The following is a 20,430-nucleotide window of genomic DNA, read 5'->3' as shown; positions in this document are numbered from 1 at the left end:
GTTCTCCTTCATCCCATTAACCACGCAGGAGACCCACAGGTATGTTTGTGAGGCTGGTTTCCTCCTTTCTTCCTTTTATCTCCTCTCAGAGACTGCCAGGTTATTGACCATGACTTCTCTAATAAAGAGCAAAGTGTCATCAGACTCTCCACATTCTAATGCATTTGTACTATCTCACTGACACACGATAGTGGGTGCACATGTATTCATATGTGTCTATATCCATATTACATATACATACGCATACATACGTATATATAATATATATATCAGGTTTTCACCAATAAAGAACTGTAGTTTTTGAAATTGACCAGGAGGTGCTTGATTTGTTCTGCAGCCCCTGTCATAAAAGGTTTCCCTCCTCTGGTTCAAGTTTCCCTTGATTGATTTCATATAACCCTTGATATACTTCTTGTCAGCTTCTTTGGTGAAGCTGGTTTCCTGCAAATGACAGTTCATGACAGTGTCCGCACCAGTGAGTACTGTGCTTTTGGTACCGTCGCCCTCAGGGCCTTCAGCAGAGGCATTTTCACCAATGCCACCCTCTGTCTCACTGACCATCTTCCCCTCTACCTCCGGGCACAGCCTGTCCTGATATCCCGGGTCTTGTAGATGCTGGGAAACATGTCGTCATGGCTGATGAGGTCCAGGCAGATGATCATGATGGAGGCTGGAAGGAGACCAGGGCGGTGCTGGCTTAGCAGGGCTGGGGGGAGGGGACAGCGGGTGGAAAAGCCATACATACATATTCTATGTCATCAATAACACTGTCACCGCCAAGATCACTATTTAAATACTTAAATATTGACCATCTTCTTCCATTTTTCAAAATTACTCATTCTAGTATTGTCACTTAGATATTGTTCTACAACTACTTTAGGTCATCACATTTATTGATACGGTCACCTTTTACACTTCACCATAACACCTATCATTACCTCTCTGATATTCCTGCCCCAAATACCTGAGTCTAATCGTGATGAAACATCAGACAAGCGGAAATTGGAGGGCAACCCACAACATATCAATGGCATCAAAACCATGAAAAGACTGAGGAACTATCAGAATAAATGAGATTAAAGAAAAATGATTAAATGTTATATAAAATCCTGGATTGAATTCAGGGCCAGATTTTTGTTGTCTTTTGCTATAAGTAACAGCAGTGGGTCAATGGGCAAAATTTGAATAAGGTCATTAAATTAGATATCATTATTGTATCAATGCTCATTTCCTAATTTGTACAATTGCATTGTGGTTAAGAGAACTTTATTTTTCCCATATTTTATCCATAATGAAAAAAAAAGTAAATATTTTGTAACAGACTTGGAATGCTTTAATAACACAAACCTCAAAAACTTGTTTGCAGCAGTGTGGTCACTATCCTGATTCTGCCCAAGAAGGACACACACAGAAATCACCATTATAAATTCCCTGTGGTTCATTTTAAAGCAATTTACCGAACATTCCAAACATATGGTTGTAAATATGCATATTTTGTATAGAAAATTGCTTGAAACATTTCCATGTTCTTTGAATAACCATTATGTTTATATGCATACACCAGGAAAGGTCTAATTGCTATGTGCATGGACTATTTACAGCTAAGTGGTCTATGAAGAAATGAGAACCCATAAAAATGCTGTTGGGTACAAACCAGTCTGTCTGGCTCATTTCAATTGGGGAGAATATAGAAACACAGTCATATAAATGTTTCTCCCAAATAAGAACAAAGGTTATAGAAGTAATCTGTCAAGTAAATGCTTCAATAAACTTTTCTACTGAGTGTTTCATTGTTGCATAAACTGGGTTTCCTGTTTCCAACAGGTCTATCACTGCAAAGGTACATATGCATTTTTTAAATCACCAGGAGGTCTTTGATTCTGTAGAACACACTTGTCACTTTATCTGATGCTGTTGGAGTAGTGAAACCTCTAACACTTGACGGCCACCAGCGAGTGACACTGGTGTTGTTTAGATGGCGAATTAGATCTTTCCTCCCACACAAACACTTGTCAGCTTCCAAGTAGGTGAAACCTCAGAGCCGTCATAGTTCTTGGAATACACGACACTTAGTTCTCTGAAATGTAATCGTAAACTTTCTGAGGTGAAATTAAATAAAACTCTTCCATTCACATACCTCAAGATTCTCTGCTTTTGAGCTCTGCTTCTCCAAAAACACACCCCTTAGGAAATGTATTTGCATGCAGACATTAAAGAATTTTATTTGTTCAGCCAACGTTATATGTGTAACTTCCTCTTATAGCATATATTCGTGGATTCTTCTGGATCATTTATATCCCTTCTGAATCACTCAATATAGAGTTCTAAATTATGCATACTTTAAATTGCTCTTTATGTCATACATGTTTTAGTTTTTAAATCCTCACGAATCTTCTCATTGCAAACGAATATTGAAAACTCCTTTTAGTCATGCTTTTGTACACATATCCTCAGAGATGTGCGTCAGTTGTCACATCACTGTCTGTATTCTGTAACGCGTCCAGAAGGATCTTAGTTGGGAAAACTGAAATCATAAACTCAGAGCGTGTGGAAACATCAAGTCTCTAGCATCAAACATGCCCACATTGTAGTTGTTACTGGAAGCCGGTAGAGAGGTCTAACGAGGGACTGCTCTACTCTGAATTCAGTATTAAACAAAACACTTGCGCCTTTGTGTAGAATAAACTACAGGAGATGAGAACACAGGGCTACAAAGGGAACTAATAGACTCTTGAACATATGTAGGTCAGAGATGATGGACTAGGGTAGTGATTTTGAAGGTGGGTCGAAATGAATGGAGGTAGGCTGTGTTTTGGAAGTAGATCGAATAGGATTTATGGACTAGATGTTGAGTGTGAAAGAAAGAGTCAGAAGTTAGTTTATTATTTTGCCCTGAGAAACAGTGCTATTTACAAATCTCAACCACACTGGAAAAGAGCAATTGAGGTGAGAATAAATGGCTAAGATTTCGACGTATCTTTGATATGTTTATAACATCCAGATGAAGTAGTTAAGTAGACGTTTGTGTATAAGAATATAAGGTACAGGCCAGAGATGCGGCAATTAAGCATACATTTTGAATAGAACACGTAATTTCAACAGAACTGGTTGGCATCACTTAACAAGAGAGGAATGTGTGCACACCAAGATTTAGATGTCTGCATGTTAACTCATTTTCAGAAATCTCCATCACATGCGTGCCACAAAAGCTTCTATTTACAATGGATCACTGGATGATTTTAATTATCTTAAGTATAAAAAACTTAGGAAATAAATCTCCACAGAAAAATTGCTTCGGTTTTGAGATTAACCATCAGAAGAAATAAATAATGGATGGTTTGCAAACCTGTTCCTTCTTGCTTTCCCTAGAAGTATCCCTTTGCCTTATTCACTATTTCAGCAGCTCAGGATTGGCTTGGCCGTGTGTGTGTCTCTGTGTGTGTGTGTGTGCGCGCTGTTTTCTCCTAGGGTCCAAACTCCATGTAGAGTTTTCTTTTTAGTATTTCTCCAGACATCCTCTCTTTCCATTATTATCAGACACACAGCTTTTCACCTGGACTAATGTAGACATTGCAAGGTGTGGTCAGGTCACATTTTCTGTCTGTCTTCCCTAATCTACTCTAAAATCAGCATCCAATGTAAATTCCTAAAAAAATTCTAATGAAAAGATGCTTCTGAATTAAAATTCTAACACAAGCTAACAAAGAAAAATCTGTACATCTCCCCACATTTCCTCGATAAATAAGTACATTTATCACAGTCTCACAACTGATGCTTCCCTCTCAAATTCTCACCGCGCATTCAATATTTGCTCCCAAGGCCTTTTTTATTTTCAGAATGGTTTCTTGAACACCCATATTATTTAGCTTGCAATAATAGTATTGATGATGGCTAATCTATTTTTGAGAGAGAGCTTTCTAGGTACCAGGCATCCTCTGATAATTCTCCATAAAGATTATGAAGCAAAATTAGGATAACTTTCATAATATTAATGTTCTACAGCTAATAAGGGACAACAGAGGTCAGACAATAAGGTTCACGAACTCGTCCTAGAAAAAGTGCTACATGCCTCATTGCTGAGTTTCATTACAGTCACCTTCCAGGTCCTCCCCTTGGGAAGCTCTACACCGACACCAGCACCTAGTCCACCCTTCAAAGCAATTTTGGAACTCTTTTTCTGGAATGGCCATCAGAGCTGTCGTCATATTACCCTTAATGTCCTGAATGTCATCAAAATGTCTGCCTTTCAATATTTCCTTTATCTTTGGGTAAAGAAAGAAGTCATTGGGGGCTAGATCCGGTGAGTAGGGAGGGTGTTCCAATACAGTTATTTGTTTACTGGCTAAAAACTCCCTCACAGACAGTGCCCGGTGAGCTGGTGCATTGTCGTGATGCAAGAGCCATGAATTGTTGGCGAAAAGTTCAGGTCATCTAACTTTTTCATGGAGCTTTTTCAACACTTCCAAATAGTAAACTTGGTTAACTGTTTTTTCCAGTCAGTACAAATTCATAATGAATAATCCATCTGATATTAAAAAAAAAGGTTAGCAACATCATTGCAACAAGTGCACGAACTTAATTGTCAGACCTGTATCTTATTTGTAGTATTTTATTTACATGGATTAGTGTCTCTATTTTCCCCTCCCTCCATGTGATTGTTAGGCAAGAAGAGACTGCCCATCTTCAAATCCCACACATCTGGATAGTTACCAAATTGTTTAGACTATCACAGCTGTGTAAATAACTTGAATACAGGTGAGATAAAACCTCGTGTTTACATGTTTGTATCAACACTAATAATTGGAACTAATTGTTAATTAAACACTACTCTGTAATGCAAAAGAGTATTTCTACCCGTGTCAGCTGATTATCTTGATTTTGTTTTTTACAGCAAAATACTCATAAAAATCTGAATTTTCCAAAATGCATTTATTTATAACAGATATGAATTAATGTTCTACTTAATCACAATAATTTTGAATATATAAGCATGCCAACAAACATATTCAATAATATACTGAACTGTTATTATAATAATGAGCAAAGTAATTAACTCTATTCAACCAATCACTAAATCATAACATAGACATTTAACCAAAATGATTCCTTTGCTGAGAATCATGATGAATAATATTCCACTTCACTCTTTAAACCGTCATTTTTGAGGAAAGGGTGAACATTGCTTATCACCCGGGTACCTGCAATGATGATAGTACACAATTCCGAATTAAAGACTCAGACCGACCATTACTTTTGTCTGCTTTGCCCTGATTATATTACGTAAAACAGCCCCGGCAGCGATGGGGACACAGCCCCTGCAGTCACATCAGAGGCATCCGGACAAGAAGGAACACTTTACTGAGGAGGCCTTTTACATTTTTTCTTTAGAATGCTCTCGGAATTTGAGTGTAAAGAATCTGAACTTGAAGATACCACGGGAAGGCATTAAGTCTGCCGTCAGTGCCAAAAGGGCCTGATTTCCCAGATTCACAGCTTTTTCCTCAGATTCCTCTGGTGACAAAAGTGTCACCTGTGGCCTCCCACAAGGGTGTCAGACTTGAATATACTGTCCGGCGTCTCCAGAACCGATGTGCCCGTCTGACTGCGTCCAGTTCTCTACACTTCACACCTCCGGTCTCTTCCTCTCGCGGGCCATCCCCAGCTCCTTATCATCTGGTTCACACGTTTAAAATGAGATGTCTCTAACCGCTGCAGTTTCTTGTCTTCCTCAATCGTAAAGTGGCACTCACCCATGGCTTTAATAGGACATTCACGTCCTGGCAACTCTACACACATGACTCCCTCTCACCAATAAACATTTTGGGGGAGTCAGCCGGGCAATTTTTATATATCAATTTCCTTTTGGAAATTATGTCAGCATATTACACATGATGGGATGTTTTAGAGCAAATGCAGCTTTTGTTTTGCTTTTCAATAAACTAGGATTCAGGGCATTTTGACTCTATAATGCTTATATTTCTTGCAGTACACAAATTAAGATCCTGTAAAACAGTGTTCTGTTAAACGAAAGTTGCCCCCATAACTCTAATCTTTTTTAAACAGATTGTTAGTTTGAAAAATAAATAAATAAATAAAAAAGGATGTTAGATGTTTTTTGTAGGTCCACACCTCTCAGAATAAGAATAAAAACTGTACTTCTGAGCTTCAATTCCTCATGAGTTTGGCTATGTCCTAATTTCTATCTATTGCTAGGGAAAATCATGTAAGTAGTTAAAATTGATAATTATGTGTCCGTGGTTAGCTTATAACAAAATAAATTTTTGAAACTATTACTAATTTTAAAATGGTTTGTAAAAGACAATACTATTTATACTTATTTTGTTCTACATGTGGTATTTTTTGTAAATTTGACTCCACTTTTTTATATCTAACATGTATTATTTTTGTAGAAGTTCAATGCATTAGGAATGTTTGTATGATTTATGAGAATATTTTTTCTACATTTTACCAACAGACTACAACCTGCAATTTTCTTTCTAACTTGAAATGTGTCTTCATGGTTCAACATAAGACCAGTATTTGGAACTATCTTAATCAGGTAAAATTTTGACAAAATTTATTAATTCAAACATATTAATTAGCTTTACTTATATTTTCTGTCTTCTTATTAGTTTTCGTTTGTCTAATATAGATTAATAATTGTCCATAAGATACAAATAGTTTCATTTGTCTTTTTTCTCTGTTTCAGCTTGTTTCTTTCCCCTCCCTCCACTCCTTTTCCCTTCCTCCTGCCCTTCTTTGCTAAGTACCTCACTTAGTACATCTTCATTCATTACATACATGAATGTCTCCTAAATTTCCACATGATAGACTGACAAACAGTGAAAACCAGACAACAAAAATGCTGCCTTCAAACTTACATTCTAGAGAGAGTTGTTGGGAAAGGTGATTGAGACAATAAACTAAGAGACAGAATGTTTTCAAACTGCAGAAAGTACCACAGGAAAAATCAAGCAGTGAGAGGAAATAAGTATGATAGGTGGGTGCGAGAGGCATTGTGAATTAAAATAAAGAATTCAGGGAAAGTGCCACTGAAATAGTGGCTTTTGAGGAAAGTCTTAAAGTAGTGGAAGGAACAAGGACCTCAGGAAAGCATGTCTGAAGAAAGAACAAGACTCATCACTTCATTCCTAATTAAAGAAGCTGTCTTACAACAGAGATTCACAGTTATTTTTCTCACTTAAATATAGTTCTTGAGGCATTTTTAAATCGTATATTGAGGTAAAAACATGAATTAAACGTGTTTTCTAGAAAAACAAGAATTGCATCTTTCTTTACTTATTGTTGATTCAAAACATGGAAATAAAGGGAATGCTGCCCGCTCTTGTCTGCTTCTGCTCTTCTCTGGCCTCTGACAACCTAGTCAATAAAGTTCTGTCAAATGACCTTCTCCAAATCCAGTTTTAATCTGTGTCCTGAACATGCAGCGCCAGTGTTAAACCAGTTTCCTTGGCTAGGAGTCCAGTTAGTCAAGACTCCAAGATATCTTCCTTCCCCGCCCCCCACCCCCAGCAACTTCCTGGTGGTCTCTGCATAATGCCACTGACTGCTACTTGTTTTCCTATCTGACTTCTTAGCTAGAAGTTGTAAACATCACAAACTAAGCATTTTCATATCCAACATTTATATAATCTCACTAGATGTTGAAAGGCTACCAAAACAATATGACACCTGGAGTTACATGCTAGATGAAAGCACACATTAATTATCTGATCAACTGACTGATCAGTAAGTGAATGAGATTAAGAAGGGAACTGCATCAAGAATAAGGTTGCTTTGGGAGTAGGCCATGATAGGGAGGAGCCATGGGCAAACAGCCTTAATTATGGATATTACATTGTGGGTAAGAAGGATAACACAAATGTGGGTACTAAGCAAAAGTTAGCATCTGAGCCCAATGACAGATGATGTTAAAGTATTAAACAGTATATTTAATTTATTAAGCCTTGCTGGGCACAAAAGGCCATATTGTAGTCCATGGGGTTTGCCTAAAAAAATCATAAGACAATGCCTCCAAGTTAGTTAAGGATTTCAAGAATAACACACAGAAATTGAAAACCAAGCAAATGAGAAACAATATAACCTCTGCAATGTTGCATGTTTGAATAGAAAAGGTAAAGTGTATCAGTGTCCAGGGTGGGTCCAAGGCAACAGAAGAAAAGGTTCAGTGTTTAACGGCTACTGAAGCCATGGGCTATGTCCAGAACCCCAGTGAGAGGCAAGAAGCGATTGTAGGATGTGAACAGCTTACCTTCCAGAGAGTGAAAAGAGCAATTGACTACCGGGGAGGCGGAGGGTGGTGCAGTAATATTGTATTCGGGTTCTGACAGCAACCACATATTTTATATTCCTAGGCAAAGCCTTGCAGATTTTAAAAAACACTATCACTTAGAAAATATGAAACAAAAGATAGAATATATTCATAGAACATATTTCGACTGATTACATCAGGCCCCAGAGAAAGTTGTGTGCATCTTTTAGCCCAACCACGCAAAGATAAATATCAATATCTATTGCAAGGGCTCCATCTGCTGGGAGGTAAGGACACAAACCAGTGTGGAGGACAGTGATCTATTCACGTGGCGCATAATGTCAACCTTTTTCTGATCTAAACGGTAGGCTGGCAGAAGTCTATTTAAATGTTCAGTTCTCTCTGAGGAAGGAGAATAACATGAGAGCTAATGGCACGATGAACAAGTGCAATAAAAACTACTAAACAATTAGAGTCTCTTGTTACATAAGTAAAGTTGTACTTTGCATTCCTGGAAAATGTTTGTTTTACGAAAAATAAACATATACACAAATACTACAGATTATAAAATCTAATTACATATCAAAAGATGGTTTTAATAGTCTACACAAAGTTTGGTAATTAAATTACTATTTTGGTAGTACAAAATGGGCTACATATTCTTTCATTATAAATTTTACATATACAAAGTGTGATCAAAAATATGTTTAAATAAAAAAAGTTTAAATAAAAAAACATTACAGTAAAAGACACATTACCATTAATCCCCCTCACTTCGAACACACTTATCCCATCATTCTTGCCACTTTCTGGAGCAGCTCTGGACGTCCTCTTTCCTGAGTGTGTTTAGTTGAGCTGCCTCCATGTCCTGAGTCATTTTGACTTTAGGAAGAAGCAGAAGTTGCATGGTGCCGGGTATGGTGAATAAGGTGAATAAGGATACACCGTAATGTTTTTTATTAGACAGAAATTGCCATTTACCAGAAATGATGTGTGACACGGAGCCTTTCCGTTGTGATCAAAGAATACGGTGAATGCTACCGAGTGCCAGCCAATGGAAAGGCAGGGAGGGACCTTTAATACAGGAAGTGGCACATGGAAACGTAGTAACAGTGTGTGACAAGTTTCAACTTGTTCGGTGTAGTCAGTCGGGTGTGAGCTACGCTTGAGAGAAAGTGTGTGTTTTTGTTTTTTTATTATTTTTATTCATGAAAGTGTTTTAATGTGTGCCAAACATCATCCTCCATCATGACAATGCTCCATGTCACTCATCACTTTTGGTAAATGGCAATTTCTGTCAAATAAAAACGTTACGGTGTGTCCTCATCTACCTTATTCACCAGATCTGGAAATCGTGTGACTTCTGGCTCTTCCCCAAAGTCAGAATGACCATGAAAGGAAAACGTTTGAATTGATTCAGGAGATCCAGGCAGCCACGACAGCACAACTAAAGACCCTCATGAAAGAGGACTTCCAGAACTGCTTCAGAAAGTGGCAAGGATGATGGCATAAGTGTGTTTGAAGTGAGGGGGGAGTATTTTGAGGGGGATTAATGGCAATGTGTCTTTTACTATAATGATTTTATTATTTAAACATTCACTGTATTCTTTGATCCCACCTCATATACATAAAAGGAATATGAAAGGAGTCAAGTAGAAACTATTAAAGCCTTACACTAAAGAACAATACCACTTCTCCTGTCTATCTGTATACCTTTAAAGAACTGTATTCCTCCCACCTGGACATTAACGGTTCTGCGTGGTCTGCAGTAGCAGCGGCTCTGTTGATGTACCCAGTACACGCACTACACCAGTGCAACAGGGGCTGTCGGAGCCACCACTTAGATAAGTCTACATTAATTCACTGTTGTCTGTTCCAGTGTGTCTGGTTTTCCCTGAGACAATCAATATGAAGGGCTGAGGGAAGCTATGGTAGCAGTCACCACCCAAACACCCTTCATGATGCAATAATTCCTGCAATTCCTCCTGGAACACCAGGGGCATCGGCTTTATTACCTGGGCATGGGCAATTTCAGAGGCTTCGACTTGCCATTTTTGCTGTAATGACAATTTATCTGCAGGTGAGGAGGCCGATGTAAGAGTTTTGCCAGCTGCTGAGAGTATTTCAGTTGTCCACTTGAGAATGAAGGGAATAAAGACTGTTTCAGCGGCCTCCCTGGTGTCACTGAGGGCAGCTCTGGGTCAAAGGTGCGTCTCTCACTGGGTCTTTCATAAGCCTGCACTCAGAAGACCCATTATGGTAACCCAGGGTCTGGGGAGCCAGGTGAGCTCCTCTGAGTCTTCCCAGAAAATCAAAAAAATATTTTTGACAAATTATTATTCACATGAATCATAAACACAAAAGTGTGGCGCATTTAATTCCTTTCTTTAGTCCTGTGAGTAAATTACTAATTCTAATGTCCCAATAATGGGACAAAAAGTTTAAAGATTGCTGATTACAAACCTCTATTAACTAGGCATATATTGTATCATTCATTGAATCATCCAACTATTTCATTTGGGAATTTTGTCATTAAAAGTTCTATATTAAAAAAATGCCTGAATATTCTTCAAAATAATGAGCTATTTCTGACCAGAATAAGCCTAGATATAAAAACACACTTGTCAGATTATGGAAAGACTACCTTTTGAAAAAACTAGAAATTAACTTTTTAATAAAATTAAATGTTCTACCCTCTTTTTAAGCCTTGGATATGTTAGTCCATTATTTTTTTAACCAAAGCTCTTTTTCTGCAAATATGTAAAATATATTTTTTTCACTGAGTTAGAAAACTTAACTTAGAGACCTGCTATAACAGATTAGACACTGACATTTTAATAATACCACTTCTCTTTAATGAACAAAACCCAAAGTGCTTTGCTCATGACAAACTGGCAGGCTTTGGTATGTACATTTTTATTAAGATTTAATTGTTTAATATTTCAGCCATCATTCTTTGTCATTTTTTTATTGACAGCAGAGATTATCTGAATTTTGTATTTTATTGTCTATTTTATACATATCCCAAGTATGCTATTTAGTGGTCTCTTTGCTTCCTGCATTCAACTTTCAATTAAATGGTTACAACTTTGGGATATCTCTAATAAGACACTTGATTTATAACCTACTTTCTCATTTTTTTGTAAGCCCTGATTTTTCTTGTCTTGTCATTTTTAGGAAAACTCAGACATAATCTGTCGGAGAATATGTAAGTAAAACGTTGGTTTTGATGATCACAAGTGGTGCCTTGAAAGGAATATTTAACTGCTAATACATTTTTGATATTCTTTTAAAATCTATGATTTAATAAACATTTTGTAAAGTGACAACATGCTTGCCATTTTGTATCAGTTCTTTTTACTTAGAGGGAGTTCTTTGCAACAAATATTAATAAGGACTTAATTTTAAAAATGAAAAACATTAAATAAGAGTTGTAAAATAAACACATTTTTTGTAAACATGTGTTCTACCATGGTATCTGAGAACTATTAGGTGTCTGATAAATCTTCACAGCATGAAAAAATTCAGGGACACTTTGAGGAGAAATTCGGTTGGATGTGACATTCTCTTCATTCAGAAGAACTTCAATGCATCAGGATAGTTCTATAATTAAAGCTACTACTATTTTGTTATTCTTGGACTACTGATTGAAATAAGTTGGCAAATGTCAGTCAGTATGGCAAACTGGCATTCACAAATAAAGTTTTATTGGAACACAGACACATTGATAAGTGTCTCTGGCTGCATTCTCATTACAATAGCAGAATTGAGATGGAATGGCCCACAGAGGCTGAACCATTTGTTGTTTGGCCATTTACAGAGAAAGTTTGCTAACACTTGAATTTAAAGGACTACACCTTTTGTTGAGGGTTTCTGTCATCCCTAAAACTTCTAACCAAAGCAAGAAGGTGGCGTGGATGGTAATACATCACTGGCCATGTGCAACATGATCAACAACTATAGTAACAGAAAGAGGTTTGATCTGATATCCATGGTGCATAGCACACCCATTTTATAATAATTAATTCACAATGGAATAATCATAGCTACCTTCCAGTCAACCTGTAGAAAAGGTCATTGATGCTGCATTGCTGATTTTCATGTTTGACAGTGTTTTTAGTGAAGAGTCCCCATGAAATTTTTAGAAGGAAAATGTTTTATTTTTAATTAACCTCTTAGCCATCAAGCCATCATTTAACCTTTATTGAAAGACCTATGTAAGCCTCAATAAATCTAAGAATTTTTTCAGAATTTTTATCTCAATTTAAAATGTGTATAGTACTTTATACCTGCCAACGGTTCTATTAATAAACATGTCTTAGCATTAAATGTAAGTTTTGATCTTAAAACATGCCATTGTTATGAGGTGTTTAAATCCAAAGGATTAAAAAAAGGTACTTTTAAGGGGATCAAATATATGGTGATGGAAGGAGAACTGACTCTGGGTGGTGAACACACAATGGGATTTATAGACGATGTAATACAGAATTGTACACCTGAAATCTATGTAAATTTACTAACAATTGTCACCCCAATAAATTTAATTTAAAAAAAAAGGTACTTTTGTTCTCTAGACTACCAAACTTGGCTAACCCAAAGACTGTTCACTTGAAATTGCTTAACTTGTTAAACAGATTATAATAATCAAATAAACTAATCAGAAGGGAGCAGTCTACAGGGAAAGGGAGAGCCAAGAAATGTGCTTTACTCAAAAAAGAGAATTGATTCTAGGAAACTGACAAATCATTTGGTTTTAGACTGTTGCTAATTACTCACTTTTTTTTTTAATTAATTTTATTGGGGTGACAATTGTTAGTAAATTTACATAGATTTCAGGTGTACAATTCTGTATTACATCGTCTATAAATCCCATTGCGTGTTCACCACCCAGAGTCAGTTCTCCTTCCATCACCATATATTTGATCCCCCTTACCCTCATCACCCACCCCCCACCCCCTTACCCTCTGGTAACCACTAAATTATTGTCTGTGTCTATGAGTTTTTGTTTCTCATTTGTTTGTCTTGTTCTTTTTGGTTTATATACCACATATCAGTGAAATCATAGGGTTCTCTGCTTTTTCTGTCTGACTTGTTTCACTTAGCATTATTCTCTCGAGATCCATCCATGTTGTCACAAATGCTCCTATATCATCTTTCCTTAAACTCACTTTTTTTTTTTATCGAGAGATATGATTTGTTTCCAAGTATATTAAAAGTTACTTGACATATACAGTGATTTATAAGTTAAATGTTAACAGCTTTAAATTTTTAAATTTAACTGTTAACTTGAACTTTTTAGTCCCTAACCCTGCACTGGAGACAAAGAATAAGCTTTGCTCACATACTGTCTCTTTTATATATAACGTCCAAATCTATGTTCATTAAATAAACAGATACACAATATATTTATGGTATTGGGAATAAAAACATTTTAAAAGACTTTTGAAGGGCAGGGAAATTAAGAAAAGAATGGGAAACACAAAAGTAGATGAAAGATCCTACATTCCTATGGAAATGCAAAATGAAATATAGGAACAGTGAGGTATTTTGACTTCTCAATGTGAGAGACGCATGTTGAGCCATTATTTCTCATAGTTTAGTGGAAGTGGCGTTTGATCAAAATCTGAGAGTTTTAAGGACTTGCTAACAGAGTGAATGTAATAAGCATGTTCTAGTTCCTAAAAATCTGAGAGTTTTAAGGACTTGCTAACAGAGTGAATGTAATAAGCATGTTCTAGTTCCTAACTGTATCTTTCTTGGCACATAAGCAGATCCTGGGCTTTATTTTCAGTGATTGTACTGAAAATCATTATTGCCCTGCAGGTGTGGGATGAGCGTCCTTTTAGAAGTTTTCCTAACAGTCTTCTGGTCTGCAGAGACTTTCTGGAGATCAGTTATCTCCCCTGAGTCTATCCCTGCTTTCCAAGGATTTCAGAGCAGGAACTCCACCCACTCCTGAGTGTCTGTAAGGATCATTTGTCTCTGGGGCACAAGAATCACATCAGCAGTCACTCCAGGGCGTCCTTAGCCCCTGCACTGAGCAAGGTTCACATCTTTGGGGACACGAGGCATGTTTAATGCATGTAAATGTTTGAAGGTAAGATTAAGCTATCAATCAGTAACAGAAAGAAATCAGGAAAATTTTAAATACTTAGAAGTTACACAATGCATTTCTAAAAATTTCTTGGTAAAAAGGAACTTATTTAAGAAGAGGAGGAACAGTGAAAAATTCACATAAGCTGTTTTCAAAATTTACCAAAAAGGGAAGAAATTTGTGTTACATTACTAAAGGATAAACACATAAATCAATGGATTAAAACAGATTTCAGATAAAGGCCGACAGGAATGCAGTCAATTACTTTTTGAAAAGATACAAAACCAGTAAATAAAGGATAAGGTTCTGTAACATGGTACTAAACAATGGAATACCTAACGAAACCAAACTAACTTTCACCTAAAATTATACCTTAAAAAGCTATCCCCGAATGGATCATAAACACAACTCTAAAATGTAAAGTTATAAAAATTCCAGAGAAAGATAAGAAGAAATGTTGTGACTGTGTATTTGACATAGAGTTATTTTAAGGAAAATACTATTATAAGATTCAGTAGGAACAAAACAGTATAATTAGTATCCTAAGGATTTTGATATTGGAACCATCTGATACAAAATATTATGAGTGAAAGGAACTAAAAAGAAAATACAAAGTTATTCCATTTACATAAAGTTGAATACAGGCAAAGCTAAATTTATGGCAGGTAATATCAAAGAGAATAATAGCACCTCCAAAGAAACTAGTTTTTTGGGGTGAAAAAAATCTTACTGTTATTTATAAGGCACAGATATACATACAACACAAAATAAATACAGAGTCCATGGAGGGGCAAAATGAGGAAATAAAATGTCTAAACTTATTTCTTTGGTGGAGGAGTGGTTTGAAAAAGGGTTGACAAACACTGATTTATAGTGTCACACGTTTTGAGTAGTTTAGGTTGCAATTAGATTAAGCCAGTGTTGGGATATTGGCATGCTGGAAAATAAGAAGGAAACTGGGACATTAGGGCTGAAAATGACAACAATGTAGTTAAAATAGGAGTGAGAAGCAGCCTGATTCCTCGTTGGGTGAGCAGGATTGAAGAGAAGGAGGCATTAGAGGAGATCTGCTCACTAGGACACACCTAGCTTTGTGTCCTAGTGAGCAGAGAGAAAGAGCTGTTGCTCAAAGGAGTAAGACACGGTTGTTGGTGTATTAACAGATACTAGCTCACCAGTAAAGTTAAAGGTGTTTACTCATGCATAAAAGGTAAGCAAGTTTGAATGCAAAATACGTTTGTGATTTAAAGAGTGATTTAATTCATAGCACCAATTCTTTTTCTTCTTCAAACCAAGTGACTGCCTTTGTCTTGGAACTCATTAAACTGACAATATATCCAGTGAAATATAATTTTCTCTTTAATTCAAAGATCATTTACAGGAGTTAGCATTTTAATGAGACAGCTAAAATGAATTAATTGCAAGTGAAAGAAAAATCTATACGTGAGTGGAAGATATTCCAATTAGATAATGATACCAAATATTTTATATAAAATTATGTTATTTCAATTACTACCTGAAGTTATTATCTTAATATATGATGTGAGTATAATATGATGTGAATATAATATGATGTGAGTATAATATACTCACTTAAGCAGATACTATACTTCTCTGAAGATATTAACAGCATATTAAACATCACAAGCAATATCATTAGTGCTTTAAATACGATACTCAGACTGTAGTGAGGTATTGAAATAGAGCTCCTTTTAGAAAAATTACGTAGTTAATATGGTTCTTAATAACAAATTATTTTAAAAATAGCTTTCTTTTAAAATGAGTTACATATGTGTTTTCCTATGTCAGAATGGAACATTACTCTTAGGGCAGCCAGATGTCACATATTATTTAATTTCTTTAGGAATGCTTGGTTATGAGATATACCACATCGTTTTCAAAGACACAAAGTAATTCAGCTTCAAAAGCTCTTGCACAGAGCAAACTTTATCTGATATAAAACAGATTTCTTTGTTATAGGTTGACCTATCAATAATTCTTTCTGAAGCTGAATTGAGGAACTCATTATATTAGTTAAAAATACCAGGGAAATAAACTGGAATACTAAATAGAGAAAATGCTTTAAGTGATGTGTATGTACATATATACATACACACATACACACACACACACATTGGAGGTGATTTTATGTTACTAAAACCTACGAAAATTACAATAAAATGTATAAACAGAAATATGCAACATACTAAAATATCTAGATTTTTAACATTTATAAATTACTAAGCTAGAAAATACTCTTTAAATTTGGGAGGAAAATGACGAAACTTGGTGACATTTTCAGTTTTACTCCTTTAAGTTATATAATTATAAAGATATATATGTGTGTTGTTAGGAGAAAATCAAGTACTTCTGTTAATAAATAAGATATTAAAATGTGGAGAAATTACCTTGCTTCAATTTTTTTTATATTTACAAAACATAATTAACATTGATAAAATAGTTATATTTCAGACTTTATTTATAAACAAATACCATCATACTTGTCATAAAGAGTTCTCTATGTGATATAATCATTTTTAATTTAATAAATTAAATGCTAGATCTTCTATGAAAAGACAGTTTAATTAAATAATATGCAAAGTTAGTTGCCTCAAAAAAATTAGGATTTAATGTGCACATGGGCATGCATTTTGTATGTATGTGCTCCCTTTTCCCCCACTTTTCTTTTTTTAACTGTCCATAACATACATGTAGATGAGATTTCACAGTATTTAAACCTACTAAAAGTGATTTTTTCAGTTAGCAAAGAAATTTTGTACATATATCTAAATGAACTACAATTGAGGAGTGAAATGAATGAAAACAGCATCCATGTACAGTCAAACCATGCTGTTGACCAATGGAACTTGACATCAGTTGACCTTGAAAAAATATTTAACTGATTGGTTTCTACTGTACAGGAGTAATATCTATTCTACACGCTGTGTGTACTAGGCAGACCAAAAACTATTAAAAAATACTGGGTCTGACTTCTGCTTCTTGCCAAGATGGAATGAATATCAGGGACCAGATTTACCCTCTTCCCTGAAATGAATGATAGAGTAATTGGAGCAGGGAGAGAGAGCATACACTTAGTCTGCTGAAAACTGGTCAGTTATACATATTCACAGAACTCAAAGCCAGTAAAAGGACCACCTGAAAGACGAGAAGTGCAAAATCCCAGAACTCCTACAGCGCCAGGAGTAGTTTCTTACCCCAGAGGTAGGAGTGAGCACTGGGTTCATGATGCAACATAATCAGTGTAAAGCCTCTGCGAGGAGGACAATGAGCCTTGGAAGAGCTGTGCTCAGGACCTGCACGGCGACATCACATGCTCAGGGGTATTCCTGGGAATCTAAAAGTTCCCAGCGTTGTACGAGGTGCACCTCACAGTAAGTGGCAGCCAGTCATCAATTGTTCCATGTGCAAAAAAGTATGAAATCACCCACAATGAGAAGGAAAAACATAAACTTCTAAAAGGGCAGCGAGAAATGGGGGAAGGTCCCCTATCATTAACTCAGCACACGTCCTCCTCCTTCCAGTTCACGTTCTTCCCTGCTGTCTCTCCTTTCTACAGCTACAACTCACACTGCATGCGAATAGAAAAACTGAGTTGTGTTTTCTCTGGATCAGGAACTGGTGGCACTGTCAGGGTCTTCGGGTGCCTTTTACAAAGCCTCACTTATTATCAAGAAATGTTCATTCCAGAAAGGTGTAACAGTGACATAATTTATCAATGATCATGTATTACAAATACAGTAAAATTCTAATGCAAAGTAAATATGCCTGGTTATAATCTATTATGAAAGTTGACCATTCAGAACCCACTGTAATTGTTTTATTTAGAATACAAAAGAAAACCAACCAGCGTTCAATTTAAATTTATATATATATATATATTGCTAGCTTTCTGAATAAACATGGGCTTTGTATAGTGTACTATCTAGTCAAGACTTTTCTTTATTTCTGTTGTGGAACTCAATGATATGTGTAGTCACAGGGTATTTATTATAACATCTTCTAGTTCTATTTAGACAGCTCTAGATGGAGAGGTAGCAGCCATGGACAGTAGTAATTAGCAGAAATTTGGTTAAGTTACTCATCTCTTTTATCTCCTTTTCCTAGTCTGTAAAACGCTTCATTTAAACGAGATGCACTTTAATGTCTTTTATAAGATAAAGTACAATGAAGGTAGAGGTCTAACCATAAGGACAATTACTAATGTCACCACTAAAGGAAATATGATTCAATAATTCAGACAATTCTGATTAATAGCAAAGTTATATGTTAATGTGTGGTTCTGCCAATACAAGATTTGCTACATACAGTATTATAAAATAATTGATTGGAAGAGGAGACAGAGCAATAACGTACTAAAATATCTAAATAAAAGATAACTTTTAAATCATATTTGCTTATTAACTTTGTAACCTTGGAGGATTTAGGTAAACTCTTTAGTTTTCAGTTGCATTCTCCACAAAATGGTTAACAGCTAATGCCCTTACAATGCCCTTGAGGATTTATAAGCATTTGATACATAGTAGCTGTTCCACAGCACTAATGGTGTTAGATGCTAATGAAAATGAATGTCATTGCATTTTATTGCTCGCACAATAAACAACATAACCATAGCTTACCCGAGGAAAGATGACTCACAAAAAATATCAGTCACTGCCTGTTGGGATTGAGGGCATCTAGGAAATGCTGTTTCTGTAAATGTGACTACACTGAGTTGCCCAGGTGACCCTTCAAAGTGTTCACCTTCACTTGTGGTGACACTGTCCAGGACCTGGACCTTGAATGTGGCAAAGGATCTGGAAAGTGGTAGTTACCCTGCATTCTCAAGTATTTATCAAATTAAATCCCTTGATTTGAAAAATGAAATTTAAAATTCTGTATTCTCCAGATTAGCTCTCCCAGTTAGGACAATTATCAAATAATTTTGACATTTCTACTTTACATTTTATGCATAAATATGGTCATAAAATTTTATACATTATTTGAGTTTTATTCTTAGGGAAATTTTAAAGCTTTTCATTAAAGAGTGATTTTTTTTTTCCAGCTGAATTACAGCTCTTTCAAATTTTAAGTGATGATTTTACAATGTGAACTTTCGTGAAAACCTGTGTGGTTTAGCTTCCTAATTTACCATGCATGTGTTAGTATACAGAGTAACTGAGGCAGATTAAAAATAAAGGTGTGCCAAAAATAAATAAATAAATAAATAAATAAATAAATAAATAAATGTGTGCCTTTGTATTTGAAATTTTCATGATAAGATACAGTAAATGCCATCACTGCCTTCAAAGTGACAGAAATACAGAGGGTACCAAAAGTGTACACACATTTTAAGAAAGGAAAAAACTATTAAAATTGGAATACTCAATATATACCAATAACAAAAGATGAATACAAGTCACATGTGTACATTTTTTGGCACCCCTGGTATTTAGTATAATTTATATTAAGAAAAGGTACAACAAGCTATCCTTTGAGTCTTTAATGCAATTTAGAAGTATATAAAGTAAAATACTTTCTGACTATGTGTGATACACACAGTCAACAAGAACATTACTATATTTGTCAGTTTGCTATGAGAAAACAATTAATTTTTAAAAATATTCCCTGATTTCTCATAATCTATTTAAAAGCAGATATAGAATATTTGTCTTTTTTAATTTAAAAAGTAAGCAAAACAGATAACTGATCACATTCTGTCAGATTTCAATTGTATTTAGTTAATTTTACAGGAAAACCAGTTTTGCAACAGGTTCAGAATCTGCTGCATATTAGACATATATTATAGGGGTGTTTTCTGATATTCTATAAATAATAATAACACAGCTGCTAAGTACCCTAAAGTGCCACTAGTTTTACTTCATTGCCTTTTTAGCTTGCTTAGTGGTCCTGCACATTGTAAACAATGGCACCGTGCTCAGTTTTAATATACTGGTTTAAACAGTTGGGGATTTAGTTTCAATAACTATTACGGTAGAACAATACTAAAAATACCACAAAGTGATATGTCTCCAAAAACTATAATTTAACTGAAACACAGTTATTA

The 20,430-nt window shown here is 35.6% G+C and overlaps 1 pseudogene across 1 annotated transcript; it reads right to left on the bottom strand.

Moving 5' to 3' along the window:
• Positions 1-269: 269 nt before the first annotated feature.
• LOC308508973 (translationally-controlled tumor protein-like) lies at positions 270-662 on the bottom strand (annotated as a pseudogene). Its single transcript has one exon. The product of its transcript is annotated as a translationally-controlled tumor protein-like (transcript).
• Between the last annotated feature and the right edge of the window lie 19,768 nt (positions 663-20,430).

The sequence above is a fragment of the Rhinolophus hipposideros genome, assembly GCF_964194185.1.
Source record: "Rhinolophus hipposideros genome assembly, chromosome: 16".
Taxonomy (NCBI): Eukaryota; Metazoa; Chordata; class Mammalia; order Chiroptera; family Rhinolophidae; genus Rhinolophus; species Rhinolophus hipposideros.
The sequence above is the reverse complement of the archived record's forward strand: the minus strand, read 5'-3'. Positions and strand labels throughout refer to the sequence as shown.